Below are 23,212 nucleotides of genomic sequence, written 5' to 3' on the forward strand. Positions count from 1 at the left end.
CAGGTCTTGAAGACTCAGGATTTCCCTGCTGGGATCCTATGTCTCTACCAGTTCTCACATAAATCTGCATTTAGATTGAAAAAAAGAAAACCCAGATTCCATTCAGAGTATCAACTTCACAGCCATCAGCAGCAGTGTGATGACAAACAGCAGCATAGTGACAAACACTAGCAGGGCCAGCCCAATGCTGTGCAACACGTTTGGGGTAGGAGTGAGACCCAAGGAAGGCAAAGAAATGACAGAGGTGTTTGCAGCCATGGGCCTGGGGGTGAGTGACAGTGTCTTGTCCTCAGGCTTCAGCATTTGCCGGCCACTTGGGGCCAGAGCACCTCTTAGGAATGTGTCCCTCTCCCTTTAATTGAAGCTCTTTTTGCCCCTTCTCCTTGTCCTGCTCTTGATCTTTGCCTCCAGGCAATTTTCTCCCAATTTAAAAACTGTTGGCTATTCTGACCTCTTGCTATATTCTTTTAACTACCTGGAGTCCCTGGTTTTGATCTTCTAAGGTCTGATCTCTCCTACTCATGTTGATTTCTATTTGATAAGGCTCTTTGTTTCCAACTGAATTGCTAGCTCCAGGTTATTTGAAATTATAGAAACAATAAAGGAAATAAAGACATGGAGTTTGAAGTGGAGATGATATGGAAAACAAATATTAATACAGAGGCTTTGGGCAAGGAACTTTATGATTCCTTGACTCAGATTCTCATTTTGAGACACTAAAAAGTTTTTTCTCCTTGTATAAGACATGCATGGGCCATATCACAGTGTCTGACCAGTAGTAATGGTTAATGTTAGCTATTAATATTGTTGTTGTTATTGATTTGTACCTTCAGATTAGCTTCAGTTTCCCCAGATTCTCCTCAATACCCTTTATAAACTAGAAACTATTACATGTTATTGACCAATTAGCCATCAGTTCTAGGTAACATGGGAATCATTTCCTGTAGCCAGTAAAAACATGAGCAATTAATCATTTCACATAGGATTTCTCAGAAGGAGTTTTTGTGTTCATAATTGATGACACTGTTGCCTTTCCAACAATCTCTTCCTCTATATAATAAATTAAATTAAATTCTTTTAATACTCATGTGGCATCATTGTAATGTTGATTTTTTATAAATATACATCATGTTTCCCTTCCTAGACCGTAAATACATAACACAGGGCTATCTCTCGCTGTTTGGTGTCTCCACAGATCATCCTGTTTTACACATGGTAGGAATTCAATTAAAATCTATTGACTGATCCTTTTAAGCAAACGAGAGGACATGTGTACCACACACAGGGTGAAATGGGTTCTCTTTTGAAACTAAGCAGTTGTTTTATAGAGATAACACTTTGGTGGTTATGCTATTAAACACTCAAGTTAAAATCAATGTGATATGTCAATGTATTCATTTTTGTTTATTGGAAAGTGTAGTGCTAAGATTTTTAGATGCTTTTGATGAAGTCCCTAAATACATATATACAGATACAGAATAGATATAGATGTAGACATAGAAATATGTCTGAGGAACACATGCATCAATCCACAATGCACAGGTTTCATGAAACATCTGAAAAAGGAAGCTAATATTATAACTAACCAAAAGCAACTAATGGCAAAAAATTCCACTAATAAATTGTTTTTATATTTTTAAAATGGAATTTTTTATTTCTATTTAACTTATGCTATGTCACAATAAAAATGCAAAAATAAGTTATCAAGTTGAGTTATTCCAATGTGTATTATGGTTTTTACACATAAGAATTCAGCCTAATTAATAATCCAAAATGCCACATACAGATAAATTATGATAGTTCATGTAACAAAATTATAATTTGTTGACATATATTTTGATACTAAGAATCTTAATAAATTCAATATCATAATGTTTCTCTTATTGAATAAAAACGGCAAAATTGAGTATTATTTGGTCATAAATCTTATATCATCTATTCTAATATGGCAAACTATATATCGCTTTGATGAACATAACAACAGTTATAAAAACTTTAGGAATGTTTTGGATTTTTTGAAACTAATTTTTAACACACATTTTCCTCAGAGGTAAGGACTATAAAAATTACTGTATAAAAATTACAAAATCGCTAAAATTCTTCAATGAGTTTAACTATAAATAATGCTTAAAATAATTATAAGACTTTGTAAACAACTCTTTCACTTTGCTCTTTTAACAGTAAGATACTAGTTTAAAGATGTGATATTTATAATCAATATAAAAAGGTAGCAATCGATTTTTAAGAGAGAAGTCAGGGTATTAACTAGAACGCACAGTTTTCTTTGGCAGTTGTAGACAAAGGTCATAGGGTCCTAGTAACCATAGCTATCATTGTCATTTCCAGAATTTAAAATAATCTAAGTGATCAGACCCCAGATTATTTTAATCTAAAAGATAAAAACAAATACTTGAAGCCATCCTCTACGCTAAATGCTAGGTTGACCTGAGAAGGCAGGTGTTCTAGGCAAAAGGGCCAGCACCTGCAAAGGGACAGAGTTGAGAAAGCATGATCTGTTCAAGAAGCCTAAAGTGGTTTTTTGTTTTTGTTTTTTGGCTGGAATATAAAATGGCAAAAAAGGAAGCTGGAGAGGAGTGCAACATTAGGTAGGTCCTAAACTGTTTAAAAATAGGCATGATGGCATGATCACATTAGTGTTTTAGAACTCCACTCTAGATGCAATATGTGAGACTGATTTGAGGGAGACAACAATGGCTGCAGTGACATCAGTCTAATGGTGATGGCTGTGACGATGACAATAGTGACAGCAGCTATCTGAGCAACTCATTGAGTATGACAGGGGCAGAAACCAAGTTCAGTGGCTTGAATAATGCCTAAGATGAGGAGTGTGCAACAGTGCAGACTCTTATTCAAGAATTTGGGTAGGAAAAAAAATGAGGGGTTAGAGCAGTAGGTATGAAAGATAGGACTGAGAGAAGGCTGTTCTTTAGAATGGGAAAAGTTCAGGGTTTTGGTAAAAGACAGGAGATTTTTAAGAAAAAACAATTGAAGAAAAGATGAGAATTAACTAGTGAGATGCTATCATGGGAAGTTGAGGGGTTGGGTACAATCACACAAATAGAAGAGTTAACTGGGCAAGAGACTAAGAATCTCTTGTTTAAGGGGTAAGCAGGAAGGTAATTTTAGATGCATGAGAGGGAAGCTGGCTGAGTATATACTTGATGGTTTCTATTTTTTTCTGTAAGTATGGTCTGAATATTAAAGAGAGTGGTGACAATTAGTCATATGAACGAACTGAAGTTGATATTTATACTATTTTTCACAGAGAGAGGAGAAGAGAGAAGTAGGGTTTAATAATTTGTATACTACAAACACAGAGGAAATACACCCGTGTCTTACTTAACAATAAGCATTTTCCCCAAATCCATTTACAGTATAGTTTATTGCTAAATGAGTGTAAATTCTTAACTATTGATTAATATTCTTACATTAGATATGTCCTCCAACATTTTTGCTTTTTGCAGTGCTTCAGAAGGACAAAGCCTCCTCCAGGCCCCATGTGCTTCTTCCATGTTAAAAATCTGCAGAAGAGTGTTTCTGCCTCCATATTTATTCATTTGTCAAGTAGTTATGGAGGGCCTCAGTACAGGCATGATGCTAAATGAGGAAGACAGTCTGTGTCCTCATGGAACTTACTGTCTACTGGACCCTCTCTTTTCAGCAAGCCCTCTTCTCACACAATTTCTCTACCAGCAGCAGAAAATAATGAGTATTGTTTTCAATGCAATTTCATTAAGTCAGGTTCGTGCATCATTAATTTGTGTAGTAAGACAAAGCATTGAAATTTCTCTATTTTGCACATCCTACTTTGCAGATTATTCATCTGAATAATGAGGCCACAGATCACCTAAAGAATCTTTTCATAATATTGAATCTATGAATTTAACTGGAATTCTGCTCTAAGAAATGACAACTTTGTATCTCGTCTCAGGAAAAGACTATTATAACATCTTATAAAAATATTTCATAGCGGCTGGGCGCGGTGGCTCACGCCTGTAATCCCAGCACTTTGGGAGGTCGAGGCGGGCTGATCACAAGGTCAGGAGATCAAGACCATCCTGGCTAACATGGTGAAATCCCATCTCTACTAAAAATACAAAAAATTAGCCAGGCGTGGTGGCAGGCACCTGTAGTCCCAGCTACTTGGGAGGCTGAGGCAGGAGAATGGCGTGAACCCAGGAGGTGGAGCTTGCAGTGAGCCGAGACTGTGCCATTGCACTCCAGCCTGGTTAACAGTGCGAGACTCTGTCTCAAAAGAAAAAAAAAAAATTCATAGCACATACTTTTGATTAAGTTGTACTAATGTACTTCCTCTCACTTTAAAATAAAATGAAAATGTCTTAGAATATTGCAAATATATTTATTTTTTTCATATTATACATGTATTTACCTTTAAAAATGTATTAATAAAACAGCAATAATATTTAACAATAAAGATAAAAGCAAAAGGAACTTAAAAACTCAATTATTTGGAATGCATGGGAGACTATGAACTACGAAATTTTTGATTCAGAAATCTCTTTGTTGAATGAGTTTTTATTGGAGAAGTGGTATCAAAAACCACCTTTCTCCTTTGGAAATATATTGAATACAAATCAATCTTCTTTGACATTTGAAGATTTTTCTATGCTTATGAATATAACCAGAATATTATTAGTAATATGCTTGAAAATGTAGAAAGTGTAGGAGATTGAAATAAATATATAATGGCATTCAGTTGCTGTTTCCCTTAAGTTCTTTATTTAAGTTTGATTTCTTTTAAGTATTGCCAATTTAGTTCTGAAAATAAGGGATAGGGAAATCAATATCTCCCATGGACTCTAAGTGACTCCCATGTTTACAAAATATTCAAACAATAAAATTTTGTTTTATTTTTAGTAGATAAGCATTTAATAATTATTAAAATTAGCATTTTCTTTTGGGACTCTGGGCCTGTCAGGCATATTTTTAAGTAAAATGTTTCAAGATTTTTATTAACTTATTATTATTATATACTTTTGTTCAGAAAATTATAGCCTCCAACTTAATATTCAAAAATGGAAAAAAACTTTTAAGAAAAAGATCTTCACTATGCTCTGAACTCTTATATGTTATCATTTCTCATTAAATCCAGTTAAAATAAAAAAACAAAACTCTTGTTAGCTTGTGAAGCAGTGAATTATCCAGTTCTCCAGATAAGAGAAAAGCTATTTGAACTTCTCACATATCTCCTAATCTTCAAAGCCCTGAAATGTGTTATTTTCGGCTACTTTTCTGCCAACCCTTTTTTAGATGGAAGCTCATTTCTTTTAAAGTTTCTATCATTGATTTCTAACTGAAAAACAAAACACGAAGCTTGCTGATAGCGAAAGTCCCCAAGTGAAATAGCATTAAGGGCATTAAGGTCTTCCATAAAGGTGTTTAGGAACCACAAGGTATGTAGTCAGCAGTGGGAAAAGCTAAGGAGTGGGTGACAAAGCATCTCTGGTCTCCTTTCAAAATTAGTCAGAAGAGAAAATGTATTATGAAGAGAGATCTCTCCACCCCATATTGTCAAATGTCAATCACAGTAATTAAGGACTGAAAAGTAACACCCATATTCATTTGCAAGGAGATAGTTTTTTTTTATAATTAAGGGAGTAAAATCTAATAACACAGTCATGGTATCTCAATCACATAAAGCATAAAGAACATAAAGAGTCCTCACAATAACACTACCCCAAAAGACTCACTATCAGCTTTATATCGTGTCTCTTTCCAGATGCTTTTCTAGGTGTGTCTAAACAAATACTTTTTAAAAGGATTGTAATATGAATATTATTTTAAAAACTACCTTTTAAACTTAATATAGTATTGCTCTTATTTCTAAAAATAAATGTAGAGCCACATTACTATATGTATGATATCCTTATATGCAGATAATACATAATTTATTTAACTCATTTTTTATTGACTGACATTTAGATTGCCTCTAGACCTTTGTTCTTATAAGCTCAATGATGAAAAACATGTCTGCATAGCATGCATTTATGAAATTATTTCAGGATGCATTTCTGAAAGTCGTAACATTGTGGAAAAGGACACGTATAATCTACGTTTTGATACATATTTACAAATTGTACTTCTAAATGCAGAGTTATTGCCCCCAATATTGCATAAAAGTGCAAATTTCTTCAACATTCCTCATTATAATATGTATTATATTTCATCTTCATCTTGCCTAGTGAAATTTAGTTTTGATTTTTGATTATGAGTGAGGTTGAATAGATGTTCATGTGCTTATTGGACATTTTCACCTTTTCCTGCTCTCTCAGTTTCCTAATGTAGTGTCTCTTTTTCTTTTTTCTTCTTATACTTATTTGTAAGAGTATTTCATGTTCATTCCATTAAGTAGGGATGTGCCTATCAGATGTTCAGTGAAAAGCTTGGACTAGTGTTGAAAACCTAAGAGTCTATGGGATGCCTTGAAAGTCCAGTATCATATGTGATCACCTATGAGGAAAGTTTACAAAGTAAGGAGAAGAGTTTCCAGGGAAAAATCCAGGAAAACTGATATTTGAAAGTTGAAGAAAGGATAAGAAGTCAGCAAAGAATACAGAGCAAGAGTTGGGGTTTGTTTTGTTTTTTGAGACAGGGTCTCACCCTGTCACCCAGGCTGGAATGCGGTGACACGATCATAGCTCACTGCAGCTTTGAACTCCTGGGCTCAAGTGATCCTGTTGCCTCAGCCTCCTGAGTAGCTGGGACTACAGGTGCATGCCACTACACCCAACTAATTTTTATTTTTATTTTTTGGTAGAGATGGGGTCTTGCTGTGTTGTCCAGGTTGTTCTCAAACTCCTGGCCTCAAGAGATCTTCTGGCCTCAGCCTCCCAAAGTGCTGGAATTACAGGTTTAAGCCACCTCCCGGCCAGGAAGAATTGTTAGTAAGGCAGAAAGGGTTCCAAAAGATTATGGTGTCACAAGAGAAGAGAATGTATCAAAATGGAGAAAGTGGTTGATGATGTGTAACTCTGCTGAGAGGTCTAAAACACGTGTGTGGGGTTTGGCTGCTTAAAGGCTACTGGCAGAAAGCTGGGGGAGGTAATGGTGCAGATCTTAACCTTCAGTGGGTTAATGAGTGAATTGGATCCTAGATGGCAGGGAGAGCATACACAAACACTTCTTTCAAGTAGCTTCACTGTGAAAGTAGAGATAGAACGTAGTGGCTGGAGGGAGAGCCTGGGTCAAGTTTGAAGATAGAAGCTCACTATGATGGCAATAATCCAGTCAAAGAGAGGCTGTGTTGCAGGAGAATGATGGGAAAACCGAAGGAGGCAAGTTTTTAAGCAAGCAAGAGGACAAGGGTTCTAGCAAAAGGATGGACTCCTGTGAAAATCTCTGGCCAAGATTACCAATGACCTTCATACCAAATCTAATGAAGATTTGTTAATTTTCATCTTACTAATATACCTAACACATTTGGCTACTTATTCCCTCTACTCCTTGACTTCCATGACATCTCTCTTTCCTGGTTCTTTTCTGTCCTTTCTGAATGCATTTTCTAAACTTCTTTTGGGGCATCTCTTCCCTGCCAATCCATTCTTGGTGTGTTTCAGCACCCTGTCTCTGGTTCATTTTTCTTCTCTTTCTGCATGCTGTCCCTGGGTGATCTCTTTTGGACTTACGAATAAACTGTCATTTATATGTCAATGACTCCCACATTGAAACCTAATTCCAACCTCAGAAATTGATCTTATAGCCAATGGCTTGATAGACAGTTTCACCCAAATATCCCACAGGAACCTAAAACTCAAGGATCCCAAACTGAATTCATCACACACTCTGCTTTAAGATTTGCTTCCTATATTCTGTTCTCTCAGTTAATGATACTGTCAACTACCAGATGCCATATCCAAAAATTTATTTAACTCATTCTTTATTGATGACATTTAGATTGCCTCTAGACCTTTGCTATCATAAACTCAATGATGAAAAACATGTCTATATATCATGTATTTGTATCTCTTCTCTTAGGCTTGTTGATGCCCTGAATTTGACTAAGAGAAAAATGCTTGAATTCAGAGATAAGGTTAACAAATTAGGAAACATTTGGCAAAAAATTAAAGATAAAATTATAAAAAGTTAGTTTTGAGAAATAAATGGAGTCAAAACTTCTCTCTTTTCACTTCAAACTTGCTAAGTTAAATAGCGAGGCATTAGCTAACTCTCTGTATCAGTTGTCTGTTCATGAGAGAAGCAAGAAAAAACAATTACTGATTGTCACTTTTTATTTTAAAATGCAATGTGTGGGTTTATTTTTCAAAAATTATCAGAAGTACATCAAATTATGAAGAACAGAAAACAACATTAATACTTATGCAGGTTCAAGAACAATAATTTGCCACTATTTTTCTTCATCATAGACATATATATCACCAAGAACTTGTGGTAAGTGACAAGTACCAGCTTTTTGCAAATAATATGTTTGCTCTAACTTTTATTGATCAAGAGGCACTAAAAAGTTTACAGAACACCTATTTCTGATATTATTAAAGTGGTTGGCCAAGCTAAGCTTCTGGTTCATATTCAGTACTCAAATATTAGTTCAAAGTTCAAATATATTTGGGGGAAAATTCAGTTTCAATTGCAAAAAATGTTTGGTTGCCCTCAAGATACACTTTTTGGTACCTGTTGTTTTCATGTCTGCAGAGAACACTTGGCTGTCACATTTTATTGCATCTTATTATTGTCTTGCCTCTGCACACACATACAAAAATGCCAGCCTTTGCCCAAAACATAGTCACTTCTGACTTGACAGGGAATCTCAGAAATGGCAATCGTGACACAAAACACATTGGTCTATCAGGAGGTATGGGAAAAAAATCAAATAACTAAAGATTTATTAAAGGCTAATTTAATAATGATAAGAATGGAAGTGATAAAAATGAGTCTATGTGATAAAATTATTTTTGCATTAATAATCTAGCTACTTGCTTCAATAAGAAAAGGTACCCATTTTAAAGGGGATCAATTTCCACTGAAGCTGGAATCTGTTAGATGAAAATCTTTAGGTGGGGTTGTTTGCAACTTGCCATGACAAGAAGCACCAATAAAAGGGCTAATGTACAGCTAAAAATAAGAGGTGCTTAGCACCTACCACTTCCCACCATTATGCAGGATGTTAAGAATAGGGTGTCCCAAGTGCTCTGGGCCTGGAGGTGAGGAAGGGTGAAGCAGATGACAGATCCCAGAGAACTGAGCAGAGAATCAGATATGGAGAACACAAGGCACAAGCACCCTTCCTAGAATCGGGGTAGCATAAATCTAGCATCTAGAGTTGGAGTACTTACTTCTTTATTTATAAGGTAGGGATTTTGAACAGAGGAACAATTTGCTAAATCCAGGGAACAAGTAGAACCAACCAAACAGCCAATTTGGCCAAGTTGCCATTGGTCTTTAGAATTCCAGAGGGCCTGAGAGAGTGGGCCATGGCATCCAGAAGCCAGGTAGAACAAGCAATCTGGTTTTTGTACAGTATCTACATCAGTATACCCTTTCTCGAATTCCGGGTCACTCGTTTCAGAAAATATAGACTTCTTTCTTGGATATCTTTCCTAGAAAAACTTTTATTATTAACCTCCCGTATTCTAGTTCTCATGATCCAAGTCTCTATGGACACACTTAATGACTACAAAAAAAATCTATTTACAAAATTTATCATCTTTCCCTGTGTACAGATACGCATTCACAACATTAAGTTTGTGCACCACATATACATCGTGAGCTTTCTGCCAAACAACCATGAATGCCCACTTCCTCAACCTATGATTGGGCAGGGGACTTCCCTCCTCTGGTTCACTGGCCTTGTGGCTTTGTCTGTCTGTGGCTCAGGCACTCATACTACACCCCAAGTTCTTGGATGGCTTTCATTGCCACCATTTGTGCAGTTTCCACTCCGCCACAATGCAGTGTAGATGTATCAGGTATACGGGTTTACTCAGTTCTCTTAGAGATTTGGTATAGAAGGTATTCTTATTCTTGGAATAAGAAGCACTAAAGCTAAAAGGGTAGCCAGCTCAGATCTGCCCAGTTTAACTCTGCTATTGTTGCTCTTCCTCCTGACTTTGAGGAATAGAAAATAACTACAAAGGATGGAAACAGTATATATTTCCTAAGAGGGCCCTTACCTAGTATTTCTTATAATCAATACTTTAAACCTGTTTCCTTTTTAATTTTCATCCTAACACAGCAACAAGAAGAGACATGTGTAATACAGTATGAGCGCTGACCAATTATTCTTCTTTTCCCAAAATATGAAAGAAGGAATACTCATAGCTAGCTGATAGATTAGCAACAATTCAGAAATGAACAGTTAGGCCATTTCTTGCAGCTCGTCATTTCTTTGTATAACAAGAACTGAAGGCAGCAGTTAAAAGGGAGGTGCAGTAAGGAGTGTTTTATTATTCATTGTTAGCACTTTAACTCAAAGTAGGTGAGAGAGTGAGGCATAGAGGGATGGAAACACAGGATAGATGGGCTTTGACAAGTGCAAGAGAGGAGGCTGGTGCTTGAGGCCATTCCTGGTCTGGATGGAGCCCTGCATTGGAGGCAGAGCTGACCACAGAAGGTCACTGAATGCCAGAGAGGAGGTGGTGGGACTCTGAAGATGCTGCCCATTCCTCATGCTAGCTCTCCAATATCTCAAGTTGCGAAAGTTATGATAAGGGTTAAGGATGTTATGGGCTATTAGATTGCTACCTTCCAACACTTAACATTTTATGATTCTAAAACAGTTCATTAGTTGCTTTCTAAAACTTCACCTAAAGTATAAACTAGTCACATTTTTTAAAAGAAGTAAGAAACAAACTTGTTGAATGCCTATGTGTCAAGCATGGTATTAGGCAATGTACACATATTATCTCATATAACCCCACAATCCTGTGATGAAGGAGTTATCTTTCCATTTTGTGGGTGAGAAAACAGACTCACAGTGATTAACCATCTTACCTAATATCACACAGCTTTATGTAACAGAAAGTGGAGATCTGATTCAGTGCTCATCCTGTTTCTATCATATTATGGTACCTCTATGAAAACCCCACCATATGTAAGACCATGCATGAAACCAGGGATATTTAAAGGGAGACAGATTCAGGTAGCTCTAGAAGCTAAAGCAAAATTTGAATAGTTGTGTAATTTTCTGGGAAGGGACAATTTATAGTTCTCATCATATTCTCAAAGGGTTAACCATAAAATTTGAAGAACCACTGCACTCAGTGTATTTAGAAAACAACAGCCATTTCCCCCTTCAGTTCCACCATATGGCGTCATAAGCTCATTCCCAACATACTCAATTTTCTCTGGTGATTGGAGCAAGGGTGGAAACCTTAGAAAGAAGGAGATTAAATAATAATGAAATATACAAGAGTCCATTTGGCTATGTGTGCTGTTTGGCGGCTGCCCATACAATTTCTGGTTATCAGCACACCCCAGGGGCTATTGTAGGTTCATTAATATAATTTTAGACTAGAAGATCCTTGGAGATCATATAGTCCAATCCCCTCAGTTTATAGATGACAAAACCAAGACCCTCAGGGCTAGAGTGACTCACATTTTCACACAGCCTTTCACTGGCTTGATAATGGATTTAATATTTATCCAGTAATCAGTCACTTTTGGCCATCATCTATGCCTCCATGATCAGTCAATGGGAGGAGAAAACATTGGGCTTATGCTCAAATTGACCCTTCCAGTGCTAGTATTGATCTAGCATTACCAGATACTATTTAGCTTTTGAGCTTTAATCAGATTAGCTGCGGTGGCACCACAGTCGTCTGGCACCAGAGTGGTCTGTGGACGATGTCAGGAAAAGTTGACATGATGCTGAGAATTCTTGTATTCTGAATTAGTAAATGAGAAAAAAGAAGATGCCCTTCTCAAATGCAGCTTAATGAGGCAGACTGCCAATTTTGCTAATATAAGGCAAGTTATAATGACAAAATAAGTAATTTAATTAGTCTATTGCAAATGAAAACATTCCATCCACACCATTATTTCAAAGCATTATGATTTCATTGATTTCCATTTCAGTGAAAATATAAGAAGGAACTTTTTAAAAAAATCCATTAAAAAATCTTTAAACCGGGTATAAGAGGAAACTGCTAAAATAAATTGCATTTTTAGACTGCATTATAAAATTTCATTTTGGTACAAATTGATGCATGCTCCTAGTCATCTGACATGATCCTAAAGTACTGAAATAAATTACATATTTTAAATAAAAACACTGCAGAAAGCTTCATTTAAATTGACTTAAATGGGCAGGAGGCAGCATATGCTGTAGAGACAGCTCTGGAATGGGATGCAGGGAGGTTCTATGCAGCGTGAACTTGGGTAGCACACTTAGCCTCTCTAGGACTTACTTTTTCATCCTGAAAAATGTGGAGGTCTGCCTGTGTGAGTTTTAAGGCTTTGTCCAGCTCTAAGTTGATAAGCCTATGATTCTGTCATAACATTTTTATCACTGAATATGAATTCAGAAAGCTTGTTCTCATTACAAAAAATAAAAGGGGTTGGGATTAGCCATATAAAAAGCAATATTACCAAAAATGGGTGGTGCAGATTAACAATTATCACAGAAAAGTGGAGAAAAAAGAAATTAAATCAATATAATTTTGTTTAGGTTCCACGTTTTTTTTAAAAAATGCCCCAAGTAGACTTATTATAATAGGTTATCATAGATTCTTAGAATCAGAGGGGATCTTAGAGGCTGTCTATTAAATACCATTCACAATATAAATTTCCTCTAAAGTAACACAGAGACATGATGTCTATCTGTTGCTTGAGTATTTCCATTAACTAATAATAGGAGAAAGTCCACTTGGACAGGTCTAATTGTTACAAAGTTCTTTGTAGTAGTTAAAACCTGGCTTCCAGTTGCCTTTGCTGATTTCTGCTGCTCAGTTCTGGTGTATGTTGTTTCTCAATTGATCATGGAGACCAAATTTTGCCATCTCATCAGGCCCACTCCCTGGTTTCTTTTCTTTCTTCTTACTAATCTCTACCAATTCCTGTTTCTCTTTTATAATTTTTGGAGATTCTTAAACACAGTAAGTGAGATTATGTATATATGAAATAAATGAATTGACAAACTCATTTAGAGTAGAAATCAAACAGCTCTTAAGAAATATAATCTAGCCCTGGATGAACAGAAATTATATTTCTAATAAATTAGAAATATAATTAATCCAGGCTTTGGGGAGGCTTATGTTTCAGAAATATATATTCTATACCTAAGAAGAAAGTTACAACTTCAAATTAAAGCAAAAATCTAGTTTACTTATTGCTGACTCAGTATCTCTTCCCTTACAATTGTATCCTATTTTTAAAAAATTTTCCTCAATTTTATCCCCTCATTGCCTCCCACATGATTGAATTCATTGAATATGACGTCCCAATTAGTATTCTTTCTGCCTTAAGCTATATATTTAAGATAAGCCTTTGTATTAAGATAAATATTTTCATTTTCTCCTTCTCTTTCACTTCAGAGGAAGAATTCTCTCCTCTCCTTTCCAAAACAAATTTTACATTTTCCACTCTATGATTGCCACCTGTCTGCAGGAGGACCGTGGCCCACTAAGTCCTCCTTCTTTTTCTCAACTCTTCCATCTTTCCTGGCATGCTATAAATATGTTCTCAATATATTAGCAAAGCAGAAAAATGACAGTGTTGGATGGATAGTGGATGACACTGGTAAGCCACTGTATCAACCATATCCTAATGCTACACTTCTTTGAACATATATTTATTTAATTTTTTGAACATATTTATCATAGGCTCTTTAAAGTCTGTCTGCTAAATCCTACTTCTGGGTCACCTAAGAGTCACTTTCTATTAACTCTTTTCCATTATTGTGAGCCACATTTTCCTATGTCTTTACATGTACAGAATTTTGGATTGAATCCTAGATTTGGTAGACGATATGTTGTAAAGGTTCTGGAGTCTGTGTTCTCCCTTTGAGGAGTGTTCATTTTATTCTAGTAGGCAGTTAATTACTGGATGATCACCTTGACATTGTCTAGGACAGATGTGTAAAAAGGTCAAGGTGTCTCTCAATCCCCTCTAACAGGGCAAGACTTAACTTTGAAAGATTATCTCCCCTTCTAAGGAATCTTGACACACATGTTTTTAAGCTTTGCAGAGAAGGGTATGGTACTAAACCTAAGGCATAGCCTTTCTAATGTTGCATTAGATGTTGGAGGTGATTACAAGGTGCGAAGATGTTAACCTGCCTAAGATGGAACACCAAAGTCTTCCAGTGCTGCTGTTCCATTTTCAACTCCATAGTACATAGTCACTTACTGCTAAGCCACAGGAGAGTTCTCCCTGAGCCCAGCCTTCAGCCCAGGATCCACGTGGGACCTCCACAAAGACCTCTGGGATTCCTCTACAAATTCCTTTCTCTCTAACAACACATGCAGGGCAGGGCAATTACTGAGATGACATTTGATCAATGAGCTGAATGAGGTGAAGGAACAAGGCATGCAGATAACAGAGGGAAGAAAATGCCAGGCATCAGCCGGTGCAAAGGCCTCAAAGTGTAAATATTTGAGGACACAAAGTGGACTGTGTCTGACTAGAGTGGAGTGAAGTAAGAGTAGCAGAAGATACATTCAGAGACATACGAGAGAGGGGGAAGGAATGACAGCAGCCTTGCAAGTCACAGCCAGGATTCTACTTTTACTCTGAGTAAAATGGCCAGCCATTGGAGGATTTTAAGGAGTGACACGATTAAATTTAAGTTTTAAAAGGATCATGCTGGCTGTGTTGAAAATTAACTTTAGGGAACAAGGGCAGAGGAAAGGACAAAGAAAGATATGAAATAATGCCATTGAGAGATTATTGTGGCAAAAGAAAGAGTGATAATGGTGGAGAAGGTGGGAAGTGGTCAAATTTGAATATGGAGCCAACAGGTAATCCTGATGAATTAGATGTAAAGTATGAGAGAAAAACCCTTTTGTCCTAAGCAATTGTAAGGACACTATTACCATCTACTGAGATGGGAAAAGGTGCTGGAAGAGAATTAACTGAAAAATTGGGATTTGTTTTGGATCTTTAAATTTGAGATGCTTATTAGAATCTAAGTGATATAATCTGTTGCATCTGAGCCTGGAGCACTAGGGTGAGGTCCAGGTGAAAATTATCAGCCTATTGATGGTATTTAAGGCCATAAGACTGATTAAATCATTAAAGGAGTGAGAAGAGGAAAGAAAAGAGATCCAGCGTCTGAGCCTTATGACACTCTAAGAGGTTAGGGACATGAGGAGAAATAAACAAGATGCAGAGAAAGAGCAGCCCGTTAGGAAAGTGAAAACCTAGAGGGGTATGGCCTCCTGAAAGCCAAGTGCAAACAAAAAGTGTTTCAAGAAAAATGGAGTAACTGATTGTGTCAAATGCCAATAGGTCAAATTGGATGAGGAATGAGAACTGACCTCTGTATGTGCAAGATGTAGTTATGGGTGATGCTGAAAGAGCAGTTTCAGGGGAGTTGTGGGGTGAAAGCCTGACTGGGGAGGGTGGTCCAAGAGAGGGGAGAAGAGGCACTGGAGATAGAGTCCTCACAACTGTTTAGAAAAGTTCTACTCTAAAGGCAAAAGAAAAATTGGGGTGTAGCTGAAGGGAGAAGTAGGGCAAAGAAGAAAGAAATTATAGATGGAAGAAATAACCATGTTTACATATGTGGGAAAGATCTAGTAGAGAGGGACATTTTGATGGTGTAACATGAAGAGGGGAGAACTGGTGAAGTAGTTCTCATGGGTAAGTACAAGGGAATGGGATCTAGTGACAACATGGTGGCCACAGGTAGAAGCATGGGTGGTTCACCCAGAGTAATGAGGAGAAGACAGAGAATGCAGGCACAAAGGCTTGGGGCCAAATGGTTCTGCTGGTGAAATCTTTGGAAGTTCTCTTCTGATGCTTCTATTTTTAATGAAATAAGAGGAAAGGAGATCAGCGTAGAGAGACAATAGAGAAGATATGTGGAGTTTTGAGAAGAGAGGCTGATGACGGACTCAGGAAATATACCATGGCTTCTGGGCAGCACTAAGGATCCCTTGAAGTTAGTGATCACCAATGTAAAGTGATAATAGTCAGCATGGTTGTGTGTTTTTCTCTAGAAAGGTTGGTCTGCAAGGGAGCAGGCCTCACATAAACTAGGAGTTGTGTTTAGTTATGGAGGGAACTGAGGTTATAAGGAAGAAACTAATTTGAATGACACTCTTAAGCTGGTAGGAGTAAAGTAAAGATAAAAGAGTAAGTGACAGTGAAAAGATAAAGAATCAATGGATCACAGGCCTCTAGAAATATCTGAAATTGGAATAATAAAGGGAGCCATATGGAAAGACAAGTGGCAGTTAAGGATGCAGTACTTGAAATTGAGATTATAAAGGATATTCAGGTATTGGACATGAGAAAGCTTGAAGACTTTATGACTTTAAGAGTGGTTGCAGCAAGGTGAAGGACAAGATCAGCTCAAATATTTATCTGGGTATGTTCTAGAGTTTAAGTACCTTGGAGTCTGAGAATGTGTCGGAGTCTGAGAATGTGTCAGAGTCATCTTTGTGCTTCTTAGCACCTACTAGTTCCCTGACTGTACAACTATGTATACAACTATACACCTGACTATACAAGGTGACAGAGCTGGGATTAGAGGCCTTCCCTGATTTCCCTTCTACTAGTTCCCTGACTATACAACTATGTATACAGCTACACAACTATACAGCTGACTATACATGGTGACAGAGCTGGGATTAGAGGCCTTCCCTGACTTCCCTTCTCCCCCTCTCTTGCTTTCTAAGTTTCATAATACTTTATCTACAATTCTTTATGACTCAATATTCTACTTTGCATTTGTTGTTATCTAGGTATGTTCCAGAGTTTAAGTACCTTGGAGTCTGAGAATGTGTCAGAGTCATCTTCATGCTCCTTAGCACCTACTAGTTCCCTGACTATAAACTATAAATAAAAAGAACATAATATATGTTTATTAAGTCAATAAACATATAACTAATTATACAACTAAATACCAGTAGTAGCTAACATTGTCCCTTTGTGCCAAGCATTCTCTTTAGTGCTTCACACAGTGTTACTAAACTTTACATTAACACCTTCTTGTATATATTTTATGCTTACAATACATACAGAAACTGTGAAAAGGGAATGATTTAAGTGACTCACATGGAGGATTTTGTCAGCACATGTGCATCAGGGAGTACATGATGACCAGGTGGCTCCCAACTAAAACAAGGTTAGGGTTTTTATAGCATAGGGTAGGGATCAGGAAACTTTCTGTAAAAGGCCAGATAGCAAATGTTTTAGGTTATTTGGCCATTTGGACTCTGCAGCAACTCTTCAACTCTGCCATTATAGCATGAAAGCAGCCATCCACAGCACATGAATAGGTATGGCTGTGTTCTGACAAAACGTTATTTACAGGTACTGAAATTTAAATGTTATATAATATTCACACATCACAATATATTATTCTTTTTAATTTTTTCCCCATCCATTTAAAAGTATAAAAACCATTCTTAATTCTGAGATGTACAAAACCTGGTGCAGGTCTTTGGCCCACAGGCTATATAGTTTGCTGACTTCTGTGATAGGAAAAAGTCCTCGTAGTTTGGGCTTAGGCATCAGTTTTCAACTTTAATGGAAATTTAGGTTGGGCCCCTTTCCCATTTCCATGCCCCTTGCCTGAGGTTATTAGCACAATCTCAAACACCACCCGAAAATTATTTTCTGACAGCTGTTTATAGGCTGGTCAAAATTTATGGGGCTGGAGAGGTGGCTAGCTGCCCTCCCACCCCACCCCAAATAAAAGGCACATAGAAGGCAAGGGGGGAAATTGGAAACCCTTTACTATGCTTATGTTAGTTCTTTAATAACACCAAAGTTTAAATAAATTAAGTGACTCTCAAGGTGACAGAGCTGGGATTAGAATCATTGATCTATGGGGTTCTCAGTTCATTGGACATCCTAGAGTACTACGCTGTAAAAGACATGCTAATAATTAATACCTTGCTCTGAATGTGCTTATAATACTTCATATGCCATGCACATAAAATGTTATTTATATATTTATTGGTTAAATGAATTAACATTTAAATATTGGCATCATAAGTGAATAAGTATTGAGTATCTTTGTAATCAATGGGTAACTCATGCTTTTACACATAATAAGAGTACTCTTCTGATCAGCTATTAAAAAGCAAAAAGCATTTTTTTGGATGAGTATAAATTCCATTTACATAAATTAGCCCATGACCTGCTACAGCTACATCTCCAAAAGCTATGAGAGTGTGGGAAAAACAAAAAACAAAAAACAAAAAAACTCTCAAATTTTGGTGAAAGTTTCCAGATGAAATATATTAAATGACTCAGCACTCCATTTTCAATTTTCTACTCTTTAACTCATATTTTATAAAATATAGGACAGTTTCTACAGCAATGATTGGGGTCTAATTGGCACAAAAGGCCTATTTTTCAAGCATATGCATTTGCTCCTTTTTTCCTACTTGATCCACATAACTTACCTTGCATAAAATATTTGCTCTTTCCTATATCCTTGTATTTATGTAAGGAAATAATGGAACGATGGTCAGCATGGGATTAGTTTAGATCTTGTTGGAAGATATTATGATCCTCTGGCTGCATTAGGAAGCTACTATAGGAAGGGAGTGGTGCATTTGGCAAAGAATGAACATCAATATGACTTTTCAGCTTTACCCTTTCCCCAGTCTGACTTTCTCTCACCTCAATGGAAATTCTATAGTCAGAGTATTTTGGGGTTTTTGTTTGTTTTGTTTATAAGACCACATACCACAAGATTCATGGTTTTTCAGCTTAACGTTTCAAATATTTGCAGAATCACTTCCTCCTCTATAAGGATGATACATTATTAAAGTTTTTTTTTTTTTAATTCTTGATTTAATTCTTGTTTAAATTCTGTAACCCAAGAGTGGCTCTTCTGAGTTAGAGTATCAATATGGTATTGTCTGCCCATGGTGGATAAGTAATAAGCAGAACTAGGAAAAGGAAAAAATAAATTATATTTCTTTTGCTTCTTTACAAGAGGAAATATTAGGTTGGTGCAAAAGTAATTGCGGTTTTTGACATTACTTTTAATGGCAAAAACCGCAATTACTTTTGCACCAACCTAATACACTGCTGCTTACAACAGAAGTTATACAAACAGTAACAGTAATTATAACAGTCATAAATTTTTTTGTATAAATGCAAATATTAACTTTTTCCCCATTCCTTTTTCCCATTCCATTTGTATCTCTGGAGTTAATGGATACATTCATGGGTTATAATGCTTCTTGCACAAAACATTTCACAGGCAAAGGGAAGGGGAAATAGTTCCCGATAAGGGAATGTATTCTAAACTGCTCCGTACTTGAGTACACATGTAGAAATTTCACTAACTTCGGGAAAAGCCATATGCAGATATTATTCAAGGTCGTTTTAAAAGAGTTAGCTCCAGAGAGTTATTCTTATATCCCTTCTTGAGCAAAAATGCTCTCATTGCAGGTTGCCTTGTCGAGGTTATAGTTGTAATTACAAAGGAACAAAAAGATGACTATTTTTTTTACTCTGTCATTTTAAAATGTATGTTAAAATTTTCCAAACATGAAATGGTCACCCTAATTATCACTGATGACAAAGCTTTGTGGTTCTCATTACTTACCTTTGATGAAGGCCACCTGCGATGGGCTTTGAGGGGGCAGGTTAGTGGGAGAAACAATAGGTGATTAAACACTGCCACTCATGACTGACAGCTGCTTCCTGACATTCGGGTTAAGTCATGAGGGAGGAAACCCAAAAGGGGCAAAGGAGCAGGTTTACATGTGCTCTTCAATTATTCTTATGCGATTTATATAGCTCCATAAATGAACACCATGCTGTAATAAAAAATAAATGTCAAAATCAATAGAAATCCTTGCTGTTCAATTCTTCTACTTCTTGAATTTGAATGTAGGCAATTTAAAGCATTATTCTTTTTCTTGTCATTATTATTAATTTTTCTGTCTTAAGGTTACATTTTCTGCATAATTTTGCTTGCAAATTTAACAATTCTTAGAAGGTTAGAGTCAAAAAGAACAGAAAAATTTCTCCCAAATAAATAGTGAAGTCCAACAAAATAAAATGAAAGTGGAGGAGAATTTAGAAATTAAGAGAAATGTGAGGTCTTTTCATATTTATTTCTAAAATACTGATACTTCAGTATTCTTTAAAAGTCCAGTAAAGTGAGGGACCATGAACTCATAATAAATCTCCAGGGTTTTAATTTTTGGTCAGCTGCATTCAGATTACTGCATACTAATTTCCAGAAAGCCAAAGGCTGAGGGCAGGTTGGGTGAGAGGAAGCACACTGCTGAAGTAGAAATTAAACAGACAGGGAGTGATAAGAACCTCTGAGTGAATTTACATTAAAAAAGACGAAGGCTAGGGGAACATACCTTTTTCTCTGCATATAATTTCATGCACACATGCAGATCTCAAAGGATTCCTTTTGAAAACCAGATGGAAATGTGTTCTCCACAGCAAACGACAGAATGCAGCTAACAATCCGTTTATCAGTAAGTCACCACTCAGGAAAAGCTCCCAAGCTTGGTAAAGAATCAAGCACTTCAAGAAGAAAACTCCTTTTATTCACTCTTTTTCTACTTTACTGCATCAATTCCACTTAGATAAATAGGCAGTAAACTATAGGATTGCTAATCAACATCCGATAACCTTTAATGGCAACAAGTAGTCAATTTCTTTAGTTGGCAATTAGACAAAGAAATCTGGAGCTACTTAAGTATGTTAAAACTTCAGGAATATTCCAAGTTCGTATTTTTTTTAAAAAATCAGCATCTATGCCAATATTTAGATGTGTGTGCTTGTGTGTTTATCAGCATTGAATTGAAAGCAGGAATGTATTTCTGTCTGTACAAGCAAAAGCAAGTATATGCAATGTTACTAAAATGTAAAAGTGCTGCTTCAGGAAATGCCCTATAAATCGTGTTTGTTCTTAATATAGTACAAGAGAAATAAGGAGCAGTAAATTGCACCATGGGGTTCTGCCACAGAAGCAAAATTTCAACTTTATAACCTGTTCTTTCTATTTAGAGAAAAATAGGTGGAATCTGTGCTTTATGTGTTATACACAGTTCTAAATCTAGACCATGCAGTGATGGCATCTAACAAAGCTGTCCCAGATTTTTGTTGCAATTGCAGTGAGATCTAAATGATAAAAATGCCAAATGGGGGTGTTCTCTATTCTGGACAGTCCCCACATTTCTATTAGCTCCTGAAGGCTGTCCCCATTTTATTGCTTCCTGAAAACCTCCTCATTATGGTCAGGACATGGCCCCAGTATGGCTGGATTTACCTTGAAAGGAAGGAGCAGAAGTAGGAGTACCAGAAATAGGACATGTCTCTTGCAGCAGGGCAGTGGTCTGGTGGGAAAGGAAGGGCTACCTTCCAGAAGTTGGGAGATTTTGGACAAGCTGGCTCCAAACAGTGTGCTCATTCATTCAACAAATATTTACTGAGATATTACTATGTAGAAGCACTAAGACAAGTGGTAGAAACATCATGGTGAATCCTGCTCCCTGACCTCCAATATTATGGAGTAGCTAGGAAGGTTCCCATACAGATCAGAAACGGGCAGGTAATTCTAATTCAGAATGATAAATGGGACCAAAGCTAAATTACATGGTACTGGAACTAGGAAAGGATACAGGAAGGGAGGCCAAGCCAGCCTGGGAGGGCTTCCCAAAGAAGTGATATCTAAGTGATACCTGAAAAAAGTGAGAGTTTTCCAGGATAAAGATGTGTGAGAGAGTGGGGGATGAGGTGTGGGGGAAGATGTTGGAAAAAAGGTATTCCAGGCAGAGGGAAAGAAAACACAAAGAATGTGGAAAAGGTAAAATTGTTCAGGGTGATTTCACTTGCTCCTGAGCACAATGGGATACTCTACCCCAGGATACAGGGGGTGATACAGGGCAGGAGATGGCAGCCATGAAAGTTAAGAAAGATTTAACAGGGGCCTAGTGAGCTGAGCCTGAAAGGAGACTGTGGGTCAGCATCACATAGCCTTTCAACAGGTAAGATGAGGGCTCTGGCCCCAGGCTAAGATTCAGGAGGTACGCCCTCTTCCAACAGGCAGAGGGACACATTGCTGGGAAAGAGAATCTGGGCCAGCAGGAGTTATTCCAAATCCAGTTCGTCAAAGACTCATTCCAGTGGCATAACGATGGTTACTGAATGTTAAACTATTAAGTTACTTCTGACTACATTTTGCTGCCTTACACATCGTAAATGGTGTATTTAAAGTTGATTTCAGTACAATTATTTTCCCCATTCAAAAGTAAGATATTTCTAAAGGCAGTAAATAAGAGACTTCATCTCTTCTCCTTTGGATGAGCCTTCAGAGATCTGATTTCAATTTGTATGCCTTTGAAGGTAATCTGACCTGCTTATTCACGATTCAGCATTAAAACCAAAGTAGGGCGCCTTCAGCTGTAGACAGAGCTGAAGTAATAAATAAGTAGTAAATTCATAAAACCTCAAATCATCATCAAACTAACATTGCAATCTGTAAATGTAAGCTTCACGTCAATGGGTTTGTGGTACCTTTTGAGGGCACACACTTCTGCTTCTTTAACATAAGATAGTAGCCTTGTAAGTAAGGCTTATAAGAAAGATAAGCCTTATAAGTTTGGCCAAGTTCTTATTAGAAGCAGATTTTGAGCATGAAAGTAAGAGTTTCGATACCATTTAATTTTGGAATTCAGAATAAGAAGATATATTCTAGGATATGGTAGACCATTTCCCCAAATAACATACCATATCTCCATCTCTGATCCCTTCCAATGTATCTCAGTGTTTCACTTACTTCATGTTACTGCATCCTTAGTCCGTAGTATAACTTACATAATAACATGTAACAAGAATCTTCAATTAAAGTAACTGATTTTAAATGAGCTGTACTTTACAAAGTATGCCAGTGTAGTTGTATAGTGTCAGATCTAATTCTTGGAATGATGGTTCTGTATAACACACTTTTGTCCTGATAGTTTTAAAGGTTGTCCTAAATGTAGGGAAAAGTTTCTTTAAAAGGTTACAAATGCTTTTTGGTAAGCTTTTACATAGCTTGACAACAATAAAATTCTTTTCT

The 23,212-nt window shown here is 36.8% G+C and overlaps 1 protein-coding gene across 10 annotated transcripts in view; it reads right to left on the bottom strand.

Annotated features, from left to right (window-relative positions):
- HS3ST5 (heparan sulfate-glucosamine 3-sulfotransferase 5) overlaps nt 1–23,212 on the bottom strand; it is a 287,217-nt gene that overhangs the window by 202,210 nt on the left and 61,795 nt on the right. Inside the window, exon 2 of one of the 10 annotated variants that reach the window (XM_055114070.2) lies at nt 19,733–19,946. The exons of the other annotated variants lie outside the window; for them this stretch is intronic. The gene's annotated coding sequence lies outside the window, so the exon portion shown is untranslated. The remainder of the gene's footprint in view (nt 1–19,732; nt 19,947–23,212) is intronic. 10 annotated transcript variants of the gene reach the window in all.

Source organism: Pan paniscus, chromosome 5 (genome assembly GCF_029289425.2).
Source record: "Pan paniscus chromosome 5, NHGRI_mPanPan1-v2.0_pri, whole genome shotgun sequence".
In the NCBI taxonomy this organism is placed as follows: Eukaryota; Metazoa; Chordata; class Mammalia; order Primates; family Hominidae; genus Pan; species Pan paniscus.